This window comes from Bombina bombina, chromosome 3 (genome assembly GCF_027579735.1).
Source record: "Bombina bombina isolate aBomBom1 chromosome 3, aBomBom1.pri, whole genome shotgun sequence".
NCBI classification, from domain to species: Eukaryota; Metazoa; Chordata; class Amphibia; order Anura; family Bombinatoridae; genus Bombina; species Bombina bombina.
In genome coordinates this window covers 115,353,995-115,369,044 of record NC_069501.1, presented here as the reverse complement: position 1 = coordinate 115,369,044, position 15,050 = coordinate 115,353,995, and positions in this window count along the sequence as shown.

Sequence of the window (15,050 nt, the reverse complement as noted above, 5' to 3'; positions counted from 1 at the left end):
ACCCTACTCTAAAACCCACCCAATCCCCCCTTAATAAAACCTAACACTACCCCCCTGAAGATCTCCCTACCTTGAGCCGTCTTCACCCAGCCGGGCACAAGTGGACCTCCAGAGGGGCAATTTTTCCTACCTTATTTCCGATTGGCTGATAGAATCCAATTGGACCCAGGATGTGACCCAATAGATAATAGGAAACTCATGTAGTATCAATCCAAAACAGGAAGACAGTGTCTACAATAGATGGGCAGCAACAAAGTTTGGAATATCTGGAAGAATGATCAGGGACAGGCAAATCCCTGGCAATAACTGGCAGACAATAGGATAGTCATGAAAAAGACAAGGGTATACAAAAAATACAATGATATTGAGCAGAAAAGCACCCCAGTGAGGGACCATCTTCAATCTTCATCCCGGTGGCCAATAGGATGTAAGCAGCTCTCATTGGTTGATTTGAAATTTTCAGCCAATAGGAATGCAAGGTACACCAATATAAAAGCGGTACTTTGCATTCAATCTTTAGTGTGCGGCATGAAGAGGACCTCAACAACGGATGACCATGCCGCCACCGATTCACATTCACTCCATGCTGCCTCTGCCCCGCACCACCGGGATGAAGATTGAAGATGGTCCTGCGCTGGAAGAAGATCTTCGCCACCTGGATGAAGACTTTTCTCTGCCTAGAAGAAGATGGATGTCTGGACTTCAGGAATGGTGAATACCTATTTTGGGGTTAGTGTCAGTTGCAATGCTTATACAAATGCCCCTTTAGGGGCAATGGGTAGGTCTTTTTTATTTTGAGGGGTTGGGTGGGTGGGGGACTGTACTGTTAGGGGGACTTTGTATTTTTGTTTGAAAAAGAGCTGATTTCTTTAGGGCAATGTCCTACAAAAGGCCCTTTTAAGGGCTATTGGTTGTTTAGTTTAGGGTTTTTTATTTTTAGTAATGTTAGGGTTTTTAAAGAATTAATTTTTTACTTTTTTGTAAATTTTTATTATTTTTTTATGTAATTAGTATTTTTTTATTTTATGCTAGGGTATTGTAATTTGGGTTAACTTATGGGGTGTTGTGGGGGGTTGGCGGTTTAGGGGTTAATAGGTTAATTAGGTAGTTTGCGTTGTTGGGGGTTGGCGGTTTAGAGGTTAATAGGTTTATATAGTGGTTTGCATTGTGGGGGGTTGGTGGATTAGGGGTTAATAGTGTAATTAGTTAGACTGTGTTGTGGGGGGTTGGCGGATTAGGGGTTAATAGTGTAATTCATTATATATTTTAACAAGCAAAGAAAGAGAACAAAGTGACATAGGGTCCTGTCACTTTAAAGAAAGGGGCAATTGCACACAGGATCTCTATTAATAAAATGTTTAATTTAAAAAAAACATCGATCAGATTTGGCTCAGCAATCCTGAACAGAACAGTACCAACTTATAACAAACAACTAAGCAAGACTAATTATAACTAAATAACAAGACAAGTGGAAATTAGTACCCTATTACAATGTATGAGAACAATGCTGCACAAAAAGTCCTCAAGAGGAGCGACCGCAGCCAAAAGGCTGCACTCAAGGTCTTATTACTCACACAGTCCCCAGAGGATAGCAGTAGCTTGCAAGCTTTGGATCCAGAGGTATACCTCTTAACTTGAGGGAGCAAGTTGTAGCGCATCCGCCATTCACCTTCCGTGCTGGTTCGTGACATAGAAGGTGGGAGTAGTAATCTTTACAATCTATTCTCCTTAATTGGTCAGTGTTCGGTACACTCTGTCTCATAGGTTGCAAGAATATCAAGCTGATGAATTTGTACAGCTTTTGCCCGATACAAGAAACAATGTAAATATTCGGATTTTCCAAAATACCGACGCATCAGATTCAGAATCAAATACTTCTCAAAAAAAACTCCTTTGGTATGGGCCCAAAAAGAGGAGGTGGAGAAGGGGGAAAAGAAAAAGAACATTTTGGGGTGTCTATGAGAGAAAGACATTATTAAACAAGACAAGTAAGGGGGAGAGGGGTTCAATATGGTCAGAACAGAGGGAGGCCCCAGGGGAGGGGAACACGCAGGGGCTATTAGATAACCCTAAAGATAAGGAATCACAGATTGTAAACTTGTCATCCTTCCCTCTAAACTTGGAACATATTGATCTCTTGAAAAAAGGCCTTTCTTTTTGTCCATATGCTAATTTAGATACATTTGAGGCTATAAAAGACCTTCACCTTTTTGCAAGAAAAATTGTCTTATCCCAAACAATGAAAAGATCAAATTTTCCCCTTTCCAATGTGAATACAGATAATGAAGAAACCATAAGGACTCTGGAATCTCTCCTTGCTGAGAACGAGCAAGGAGTGGCTCTAGACTCCCATAAGGAAAATAGAGATAAGTGATATTTAAACCTAAGTCAACATACATGCCCTTGCTTTACCGGGTTCGATCGGTCAAAATCTTTGTCAAACAAGTGGAAAAATGGATTCAAACACTTGGAGAGAGATAGGGATGTGACAATTTGAAACCAAGGTAAAGAGGAGCTTTAAAGGAATTGAGTACTGCAAAGAACTTGATCATAAAGCCAGCAGATAAGGGCAGCAACCTAGTCTTGATGGATGAGTGTCTCTATGTGAAGGAGTTGAAATGCCAATTAAATGATAAGCACCAGTATGCGAAACTAGATACAAATCCTTTAGGTAAGATTCAACTATCCCTGTTTAAACTGCTAAACAATGCAAAAAGCAGGGGGATAATTACTCCAAAGGAGTTTCTTTTCTCATACCCTGAACATCCAGTAATGCCTGTTTTTTATGTCCTTCCCAAATTGCACAAGAACATGAAATGCCCACCCAGTAGGCCGATAGTCTCCGGGATTGGAAGTGTCACTGAAAAAATTGGTGAGTATGTAGATCAACATTTACACCCTATTTTGGTGACTAATCCATCATAAGTAAAGGATACATCAGACCTTCTAAGAAGATTAGATGGTATATGTGTAAATAATTCCACAATTCTGGCATTGTTGGATATAGAAAGTCTATACTCCTCCATACCCCATGATATAGGCCTTGCAGCTTTAAAAAGTTTTCTAGATACTAGAGGTCCTGAGTACAAAGAACACACAGATTTCATAGTATTTCTATTGAAATTCATTCTAGAAAATAATGTGTTCATGTTTGATGGTAAAGTGAATCACCAATTGAGAGGTACGGCAATGGGGACAGTCTGTGCCCCAACCTATGCCTGCTTACATTTAGGGGCCTGGGAGCTTTTTGACATTTTTTAAATCTACAGCGATATAACTGATGAACACATTCAAATGTGGGTCCGATATGTGAACGATGTGGTCATACGGATGAATTTAAGGACTTTGTATCCATCTTGATCAAGAACAACAGGAACATTTTCCTAACTTTTGAAACTACTGAGTTAGGACTAGCTTTTCTTGATTTGACAATTAAAAAGAAGGGACAAACAATAGTCACAGAGAATTTTAGAAAATAAACTGCGACTAATAGTGTCTTGCATGCAGGAAGTGGCCATCCCCACCATCTTCAAAGGGGTATTCTGTATGGCCAGTTCCTGCGTCTAAGAAGGAACTGTTCATCACTTACAAAGTTTGATCATCATGCATCATTGATGATGGAACGTTTTCTCAAGAGAGGCTATTCAAAGAACTGTATAAAAAAAGCATTTTGTAGAGCTAGGGGGGCCTCTAGAGAGGACATCTTGTATAAAAAGAAAGAGAATGTAAATCAGGGCCAGAGAAGATTTATAACAACTTTTAACAATCAGTGGGAGGATGTTAGATCTTGTCAGTATATGGCCGGGTTATAACACAATATATTTAATAATTATCCTTTAAACTAAACCCCAATAAAGTATGCATATACTAAAACCATAAAATTAATATAAATTCCTGAATTCTTTTTATTAGTTAATATCTATAGACACATCGAAATATATTTGTAGGAACAAGAATATGAATCAATACTATACACGTTTAAAAACTATTAAAATATGCTATGCAAAGTTCATAAAAGTTGCCTTATTCACAATAGCCTCTAAAATCAGAGTTGCATTTAAAATATCACGAGACTAAAATAGCCACTAAACATTCAGCAATACAATCAGCTATTTAGCCACAATTTATCCTATATAATTCCAATTTATTAACTATTTAATAGCTATTGTACCTACTTAAAATAAATACAAAGTTGCCTGTAAAATAAATATAAATCCTAAAATAGCTACAATGTAACTATTAGTTATATTGTAGCTATATTAGTTTTTTTTATAGGTAAGTATTTCGTTTTAAATAGGAATAATTTATTTAATTATAGGAATATAATTTTGTTTAATTAAAATTACATTTAACTTAGGGGGGTGTTAGGGTTAGGGTTAGAGTTAGGTTTAGGGGTTAATAACTTTATTATATTAGCGGCGACGTTGCGGGGGGGGAGATTAGGGGTTAATAATTGTAGGTAGGTGGCGGCGATGTTAGGGAGGGCAGATTAGGGGTTAATAAACTTTATTATAGTGTTTGCGAGGCGGGAGTGCGGCGGTTTAGGGGTTAATACATTTATTATAGTGGCGGCAAGGTCCGGTCGGCAGATTAGGGGTTAATAAGTGTAGGTAGGTGGCGGCGACGTGGGGGGGGGGCAGATTAGGGGGTAATAAATATAATATAGACGTCGGCAATGTTAGGGGCAGCAGATTAGGGGTTCATAGGGATAATGTAGGTTGCGGCGGTGTCCGGAGCGGCAGATTAGGTGTTAATAATATAATGCAGGTGTCAGCGACAGCAGGGGTGGCATATTAGGGGTTAATAAGTGTAAGATTAGGGGTGTTTAGACTCGGGGTTCATGTTAGGGTGTTAGGTGCAGACTTAGAGAGTGTTTCCCCATAGGAAACAATGGGGCTGCGCTAGGAGCTGAACGCTGCTTTTTTGCAGATCTTAGGTTTTTTTCCAGCCAGCTCAGCCCCATTGATTCCTATGGGGATATTGTGCACGAGCAAGTTTTTCCAGCTTACCGCTACCGTAGGCAACGCTGGTATTGAGAGTTTAAGGGAAGGTAAATTATGCTCAACGCTCCCTTTTCTGAGCCCAACGCAGCCACTCAGACAACTCTAAATACCAGCGTTGTCTTAAGGGTGCGCTGGAAAAAAAGCAGCGTTAGCTACGCGGGTCTTTACCGACAAAACTCTAAATCTAGCCATTAGTTACTTACAATTAAGACCAGTTCTAAGATATATATATATATATATATATATATATATATATATATATATATATATATATATATATATATATATATATATATATATATATATATATATATATATATATATATCTATATCTATATCTATATATTTGCCAAGTTAAATTACTTAGCATCAAGGATTAGTTTAAAATACACAGGCTATGAATACAAGGTTAACATACTGATTGCCCCTTTAAATCTATTAACTACAATTTGACTATGGTCTTACCAATTACCTTTGTTTAAAATATTAAAAATTAGAACAACCATACATCACCAATTTGAGTCAATTTGTAGTTCAGTCTTTTCCAAATATCTTTAGATCATCTAATTTGAAGGAAAGTTATTTTGCATAGATCAAGGTTAGTTTTAGCTCCTTGCTTAAGTGATTGTGTTCCTAAGTATGGCCGCCAGTTATCAATCATCAGTCTAAGCAAGTCACACAAAAACTGTCTCTTCTTGCATTTAACTATTCCTTATATAATCATTTGTGATCTTTTTTCGTTGCATAGGGCCAATCAGAGAGATGCCTCCCTGGTGTCCCTTCTATATGGACACCAGGGAGGCATCTCTCTGATTGGCCCTATGCAATGTATTGTTACTATGGAAACGCATATTTTAACAGTCAAATCTTTTGACTGTTATACTGGATTCTGGCCATCGGGGAGCAGCATGACAAACAAACAGATTCATTTAACCATTTCTAACATTTATCCCATACTGCCAGTTCAAATATCTTCCCATACAATGATTATATTAAACATACTATAATTTATTGCATTAATAAATCACAATATTAATTATAGATGGGGTAGTATCATATCATTTTTCTGATTACCCCGATACCAAACACATTATGTTTTTAACATTATATTATATCAAAGTAATTTATACTGCTAACTGATTATCTTAAAATCCATTTAAAATAGCCTTCAGTATCCTGGCATTGCATTGCATCTCAACAGGAACACAATGCACTTCATATCTCCAGTGCATACTTAAATGCATGACCATACCAGCTGCAGACCTAAAATAAAATATTAGTGTTATTTATATTTTTCATTTAGCAGACATTCATATTTAATATTATATGAACAGAAAATTTCATATCCATTTATGTTCTTCCTTTCATTTTTGGTTAGCTTCCTGGAATACAGAGAAATTTTATTTATTTTGGAATAACTTAAACATTTTATATATATTAATGCAGTTATTCATTTAATTTATTTCAATCTGAATTGCATAATAGACATGTAATACCATCTAAAGTATATATGTTAAATATTCTGTTGTCAACAGTACACAGGCTAAGGTATTTTGAAATCTTAAATCCGGGCCAGATGTGTATGGAGCTCCACAGGGGATCATTTAACTTGTGTTTGTTGGAACTACAGTTCTTGAAAATGTTTGTGTTTTCAAACCTTCTCCCAGACGGATCGGCTCCTCACCTTGGCAGGAAACCCATATATGGGCATGTATTTTTGAGGCTCCATCATGCTAATTTCCACTTCCTTGAAATTGTGAGCATCTCATTAGGCCTTAAATTAAAAGTTTTAGACATTTACGTCTCTATTCACTGTATGGGGTAAGGGATGTTTTGAAGTGACTATCTTGCTCTCAGATGTTCTGTTAATCAAGAAAGGGAAACTTCATGTTTGATCCCAGATTTTTGATATACAAAATAAACATGGCCATTCCTTTTGAAGCAATTTAAATGCTATCTTAATTAGGAAAAGCATATCTTATGTCTGATCTAAAAACTGGATAGCTATAAAGATTGACCATTTCTCTGATCACCAAATGTTTTATAGCTAGGAGGTTTTTTTTGGGCTTATACAGTGACCATTATGATTCATCCTGTGTGATCAAAAGTAGTGGGGTCACATTACACACAGTGAAAACGCTTTCATACTGGATTTTTACAAATAAAATGAATTATTTGGTGTATACCCCTCTATATATATTAAATAATTTTATATATATATATATATATATATATATATATATATATATATAATTTAATAACATTCACAGATTGTCTGACAATCTGTTCTGAGAAATAACTGGCATCTCCTTACTATGGATGAGAGAATTGGAGAGGCCCTAGGCATGGGACCAGCAATGGTGACGAAAAAGGCTCAGAGCCTAAAAGACAGACTAGTCAAAAGCCAATTTATAAGGGGACCCTCAGATTCTGACTGGTTACTAAAGAATAAAGGGATTAAAGGTAGTTTCCCCTGCGGCCAGTGTGCCTATTGTGTGCATATGGATAGCACTAAAAGGTTCTCAGTTGATGGCTCCAAGATGTATGACATCATATTCTTCTTTAATTGTTATTCTGAGGGGGTTATATACCTTCTGTGCTGTTCTTGTCCAGCTTTTTATGTGGGGAAAACCAAAAGAGCCATAAAAGACTGGGTACAAGAACATAGGGACGACATCACAAAGCTGAGGGATACTAATGTAGCAAGACATTTTGCTTGTGCACATAACAGTGATGCACAGTCCCTCAGATTTGTGGTAATTGATAATGGCATCTCCTCTGGAAGAGGGGGTGATAACAATAAAGTTTTACTCCAAAAAGAAGCCAAGTGGATTTTTAGGCTGGTAACTAGATTTCCATGTGGCTTGAATGACAAACTTGAATACGCTTGTTTTCTGTAAATAAAATCTCCCCCTTTTTATAGCCTGTTATAAACTGACCTTTGTAGTTATATATGAAAATATGTAGCTACATATATATGTAATGTTAGAGTGTATGCCATATAAACAGAATAGCAACACATTTGTAACAATGTATTATGCAGAAATAGTAATTAATGTTATCACTAGAAATTATGTTGATACATTATGTTTGAAACTTTTGCTAAAAGTATGGGCAGCTTTTGTATAGGAGTCCTCTTAAGGTGGTATAACCCCCCTTAAGTCATTTCAATCGAGATCACCTGAAGTTGAACAGGTGCTATAAAAGAGGAGGTTCCGGTGAACCAATTATGCCCTGATGAAGCCCCTGACACACAGTTTTGATGTGGGGGTGAAATGTACGTTGGCACTCAGTGTGTTATTCTTATGCTCGTATGAGACTTTCGTAACCAGCATAAACTTTTACAAGAACAAGTTGAAAGACCCTTGGTATTTGGTGTTTCCAGTTTCAGACAGCCTCTGGGAAGTGTTTCCAGGCCATCTGTGGTATACCCTACAAAGAATGTAATACTTGAGAGGGTTGGATCGGACATATTCCTGTTGGCATGTAAATACAGAACTGTATTTTGGAAATACACTGTTTCTTGTATCAGTATAAATTCATCAGCTGGATATCCTTGCAACCTATGAGACAGAGTGTACGGAACACTCACCAATTAAGGAGAAGAGAGTGTAAAGATTACCACTCCCAACTTCTACGTCATTAACCGGCACGGACAGGGGAAAAGAAGGTGAATGGCAGATGCGTTACAACTTGCTCCCTCAAGTTAAGAGGTATACCTCTGGATCCAAACTTGCAAGCTACTGCTATCCTCTGGGGACTGTGTGAGTAATAAGACCTTGAGTGCAGTCTTTTGGCTGCGGTCACTCCTCTTGAGGACTTTTTGTGCAGCATTGTTCTCATACATTGTAATAGGGTACTATTTTCCACTTGTCTTGTTATTTAGTTATACTTAGTCTTGCTTAGTTGTGTGTTATAAGTTAGTACTGTTGTTCTGTTGAGGATTGCTGAGCCAATGGTCGATGGTTTTTTTAAATGAAATATTTTATTTATATATATCCTGTGTGCAATAGCCCCTTTCTTTAAAGTGACAGGACCCTATGTCACTTTGTTCTCTTTCTTTCCTTGGTAATATATATAACTTTTTAAGGGATGCACCAGATTTAGACTCTAAGTAGTATTAACTCCTCCCTCTTTTCTCTTATATATAGTGTAATTAGTTAGATTGGGTCATGGGGGGTTGGCGGTTTAGGTGTTAATACTTTTATTAGGTACTTTGCTTTGTGGGGGGTTGGCAGATTAGGGGTTAATAGTGTAATTAGGTTCTTTGCGTTGTGGAGGGTTGGCAGATTAGGGGTTAATAACTTTATTCGTAGATTTCAATGCGGAGGGTTGGTGGATTAGGGGTTAATAACTTTATTAGGTACAGTAGATTGCGATGTGGGGGGTTGGCGGTTTAGGGGTTACTACTTTTATTAGTATTTGCGATGTGGGGGGATGGCAGATATAGGGATTTAAAAAAATAAATCAAAAACAAATCAGGCAATTGGAATGCAAGGGACGTCATTTTGAATTGCGTATCTTGCATTGAAGATTCAGTATACGGCAGCGTATGAAGAGGATGCCCGCACCGGATGTCTTCAGGATGGACCCGCTCTGCGCCACCGGGATGAAGATAGAAGACACCGCCGGGATGAAGATAGAAGATGCCGCCTAAATGAAGATGGAGGCGCCTGCCGACCTGGATGAAGATGGAGCCACCGGGATGAAGATCCTTCAAGCGGGACTTCAGCAACTGTGAGTAGATCTTCGGATGTTAGTGTTAGGATTTTTTAAACTTTTTTTTTTTTTTTCTTAGTTTACGGTTTGGGCTTTTCATAAAAGAGCTAAATGCCCTTTTAAGTGCAATGCAAAAGAGGTAAATACCCTTTTAAAGGCAATACCCATACAAATGGCCTTTTCGGGGCAATGGGTAGCTTAGGTTTTTTAGATAGTTTTTTTATTTTGTGGGTTTGGGGGGCTGAGGGTTTGTAATGTTAGTGGGTTTTTTCAGGTAAAAGAGCTGTTTTTACTTAGGGCAATGCCCTACAAAAGGCCCTTTTAAGGGCTATTGGTAGTTTATTCTAGATTAGGTTTTTTATTTTGGGGTGCTTTAAAAAAAAATGGGTATTAGAATAGGAATATTTTTTATTATTTTTGATAATTTGTTTGTTATTTTGTGTAATATATTTTTTTTGTTTTGGGGTGGGTTTTTATTTTTAGATTAAGGTTTGGGCATTTTATAAAAGAGCTGAATGTCCTTTTAAGGGCAGAAAATGAGCTAAATGCACTTTTAAGGGCAGTGTCCATACAAATGAGCCTTTTCAGGGTAATGGGTAGATTAGGTTTTACTTTATTTTGTGGGTTTGGGGGCTGGGGGGTTGTATACTAGGGGGTGTTTGTTTTATTTTGTAGCAAAAGAGCTGTTAACTTTAGGGCAATGCCCTACAAAGGGCCCTTTTAAGGGCCCACAAAAAAGGCAATTTTAAGGGCCCTTGGTAGTTTATTCTAGATTAGGCCTTTTTAATTTGGGGTGTTTTTTTTTTTAAAGGGTATTAGAATAGGAATAATTTTCATTGTTTTAGATAATTTCGTTTGTTATTTTTTCTAATGGTAGTTTTTTTTTAATTTTTTTATTTTAGTGTTATTTTTTGTAATGTTAGGTTTTAGTGTAAGGCAACTTAGGTTTTATTTCACAGGTAATTTTGTATTTATTTTAACTGGGTAGTTAGTAAATAGTTAATAACTATTTGCTAATTAGTCTACCTAGTTAAAATAAATACAAACTTACCTGTGAAATAAAAATAAAACCTAAGCTAGCTACAATATAACTATTAGTTATATTGTAGCTAGCTTAGGTTTTATTTCACAGGTAAATTTGTATTTAGTTTTAAAAAGGTATTATTTAGTTAATAATTGTAATTTTAATTTAGCTCTATTTTAATTATTATAAAGTTAGGGGGTGTTAGGGTTAGGGTTACGTTAGGGTTAGGGGTTAATATAGTTTAATTTAGGTTGTTGCAATGTGGGAGGCTGGCGGTTTAGGGGTTAATAGGTTTATTTAGTGGTAGTCATGTGGGAGGCCAGAGGTTTAGGGGTTAATAACTTTATTTAGTGGCGACGATGTCAGGGAGTGGTGGAATAGGGGTTAATAGATTTATTATAGTGTGGGCGATGTTGGGTTGCGAGAGAATAGGGGTTAATAACTTTAGTATAGTGGCAGCGATATTGGGAGCGGCAGATTAGGGGTTAATAGCTTTATTTAGGTGGTGGCAATATTGGGAGCGGCAGATTAGGGGTTAATAGCATGATGTAGGTGTCGGCGATGTCGGCGGCAGCAGATTAGGGGTGTTTAGACTCAGGGTTTATGTTAGGGTGTTAGGTTTAAACGTTATTTTTTTTCCCCATAGACATCAATGGGACTGCTTTACGGAGCTTTTCTTTCTGCGATTGCAGGTGTTAGACTTTTTTCTGACCCGCTCTCCCCATTGATGTCTATGAGGAAGCGTGCATGAGCAGCGCTTGGATTGTGTGCTGTATGGAGCTCAACGCAACCATATCGCAAGCACAAGCCTGCTGTTTGAAAACTTGTAATGGCTGCACTATAGAGGGTTAAATAACGCAACTTTTGTTGCCTTCGTTAATTTCCCTATAGCGAGCATAACTCATAATCTAGGGGATTGCAATTATATAGCTTTGTCATTATCAAACATTACAATACCATAACTGGACCATCAAGCGGTGCTAGTTCCCTTATTCTTAACATGGCCATCATTAGTCTGGACACAACTAATAGTTGTTGACTTGAGCCCGTTAAAACTTTACTTCCACTTGTCACTAGGGGACCCCTTGCCACTATAAATCCATCACCTGCAACCCCCCCCCCCCCATGGAGAGGCAAATTGTTAAAAAAACCAAACTACTCATTTGGCCATATCCTTTCATTACTGTGAATGAACTAGCACCCCTGCCAATCTGCTGCGACAACTGTAAAGAACAAAAGAACAAGCCAACAAAAGGGTGGGCGGGAGGGAGCTGCTGTTACCACGACTTTCTCCAAGTGACTTCCTGCTTTTTCCTGCTCAGCCCCTTAAGTATGGCTAACTTGGGATCCACCCCTTCTCTCCTTTTCCCACCAACTACAGGCCTCTTCCTTCCCCAGCTCAAAATCCCCTCCAGGTTAGGCTACGCTCCTTACAGGGACCCCTGCAACTTTACTCTGAAAATTGGTTTTGTCAATACCACCGAGTTTCTATAAAGTAATGGGCGCTGCCATGTTGGTACCTAGCTTTCCCCCTTGTCTATCTTTTTTTCTGAGGACAATTAAGGACAGGTATAAAAAACCAGACAATAAAAGAGAGTGTGCAAACAAGGCTGTGTGAAAACCCTGTTAGATACAGTGGATATAAAAAGTCTACACAACCTTCTGAAATTGAAGTTTTATTATTATATATATATAATGCATATCTGCCAAAAGGGCACCTACCATTTGTGTAATGAGGAGGAAACATTTCTGCATGGTTTTAAATATAGAATTTCTACAGAATTATCAAATAATCATAAATACACTGCTGCTAAAACAAATGTGTTTTTATGGACCCCTGGCCCCACCATACAACTACTACAACTACTACCACACTACCACACAAGTTACAATCTTGCACAAAGAAATAAAAAAACATTTGCTAAGTAAGTCCTACCTCCTCTGCAAATGAAAGTGATCTGCCGTCTGACTCAGGCACACACTGTACAAACAAAGTGCCAAGTCTGTCTCACACTGTGCATAGTGGTTTAGTGCACACTCAGAAATCCTCTCAAATGCTAATACTTTACTCCTTGTAATAACATTTCCCTTGCTCAATTAGCACTCTGCTGTAGTACCCACTGGTAGTTCTTGCCTCATGGGGCCCCCTGGCCCAATGGGCCCCTGACAGGAGTCACCCCCTGATGAAAAGAATTACCCCCCCCCCCCTTGAAAATAATCACATTTTGTTGCTTTGCAGTCTGAAATAAAGACAGGCACAGTTTTTGTTTATCTAGTTGTAATTACTCAGTTCAACTTATAACATCCAAGTGAAAGATACAACACCAACATGTCAGGCAAAAATTAAGACAATTAAAAAACAGAATCACTGAGTTGGAAAAAGGATCACCCCCTCCTAAAATTACTTGTAAACTAAATCAGGCTAATCACCTTCTCAACGGCACACACAAAGCAATTTGACCTTCAACTGTAATCAGCTAAGGGTATATTGATTAGCTCAGCATGAAAAGAGCTTTCCTGGAGCATCTCAGTCCCTGGTAGTGCAACTGAAGCAAACAGTCAACTATGGGTGGCAAGGCACTGTCAAAAGATCTCCAGGATAAAGTTGTGGACAGGCACAAAAGAGATAGATACAAGAAAATATCAAAGGCTTTTTCAATGCCTAGAAGCACAGTGAAGTCTATTATTAAGAAGGGGAAGGTATTTGGCACAACACAGACCCTCTCTGGATTAGGATGTCGCTCCAAAGTAGATGAAAAAGCCAGGAGGAAACGGGTCAGAGAGGCTATCAAGAGGCTCACAGCATCTCTGAAGCAGTTGCAGGAATTTATGACAAAGAGTGGTCATTGTGTGCATGTGACAACAATATCACAAGTTCTCCACAAATGTGGCTTGTATGGGAGGGGTGCAAGAAAAAAACCTCTCCTCAAGACAGGCCACATGCAGTCCTGACTGAGCTTTGCCAGAACACACCTAGGAGATTCTCAGGCCGCATGGAAAAAGGTGTTATGGTCAGATGAGACTAAAATTTAATTATTTGGCCTCAACACCAAACGATATGTATGGAGGAAATCCAATAAAGCTCACCATCCAAATAACACCATACCTACAGTAATGCATGGAGGTTGTAATTTCCTGTTATGGGGTTTCTTCTCTGCAGCAGGCACTGAAGCATTTGTCAGAATAGAAGGAATAATGGATGGGGCAAAAAACAGTCAACTTCTTGGGGGAAATCCACTGCCCTCTGCCAGGAAGTTGTCAATGGGAAGAAGGTTTACCTTCCAACATGACAGTGACCCAAAGCACACAGCAAAAATAACCACACAGTGGTTGAAGGAGAAAAGGGTGAATGTCTTTGCATGGCCTAGTCAGAGCCCATACTTAAACCTCATTGAATATCTGTGGCATGAATTGAAGACTGCAGTCCACAAACAGTCACCATCAAATGTAACAGAACTGGAGCAGTTCTGCAGAGAAGAGTTCTGCAGTCTAGATGTGCAAAGTTAGTAGAGAAAAATCCCAACAGACTAAAGGCTGTAATTAAAGCAAAAGGTGGTTCAACAAAATACTGACATAAGGGGGTGATTCTTTTTCCAACTCAGTGATTCTGTTTTTGAATTGTCTTTATTTTTGTCTAACATGTTGGTGTTATATCTTTCACGTGGCTGTTATAAGTTGCACTGAGTAAATACAACTGAATAAACAAAAACTGTGTGATGAGAGCAGGATGTGATGTCACTAGTTGGGGGCGGGGCTTAGGTCAGGTAGTCTGTGTCGCAGTTAGTTAGTGAAATCAACCTTACTAGATGTATGTTTCTGTGCTCTGTAATAAAATAGAGTTGTACCATCATTGCTGTGTCCTGCATATGTCCTGCATCTCATGACATGGTGTCAGAAGTTCTGGCCTGCGCTTCTGTTCCTGATCGATTGCAATCTCAAAGTTTACCCCACCTGAGCCTTTTGACTTCTCTCAGCCTGCAGCTTGGCCCACATGGCGTCAGCGGTTTCAGCGCTTCAGGATTGCTTCCAAACTGAACAAGGAGAGTGGTGATGTACAAGTTAATTCTCTTTTATACTCTATGGGGAAAGATGTGGAGCCAGTGTTCAATGCTTTTACTTTCCAAGAAGGGGAAGAATTTAACTTTGATATAGTTATGGATAAACTCAGTGCCCACTTTGTGCTCAAAAGAAATGTGATTCATGAGAGAGCTTGTTTTCACAAACGTAATCAGCGTGTGGGAGAATATGTGGAGTCATTTGTGCGCAGCCTGTATGAACTAGCTGAATTCTGTGAGTTTGGTGGT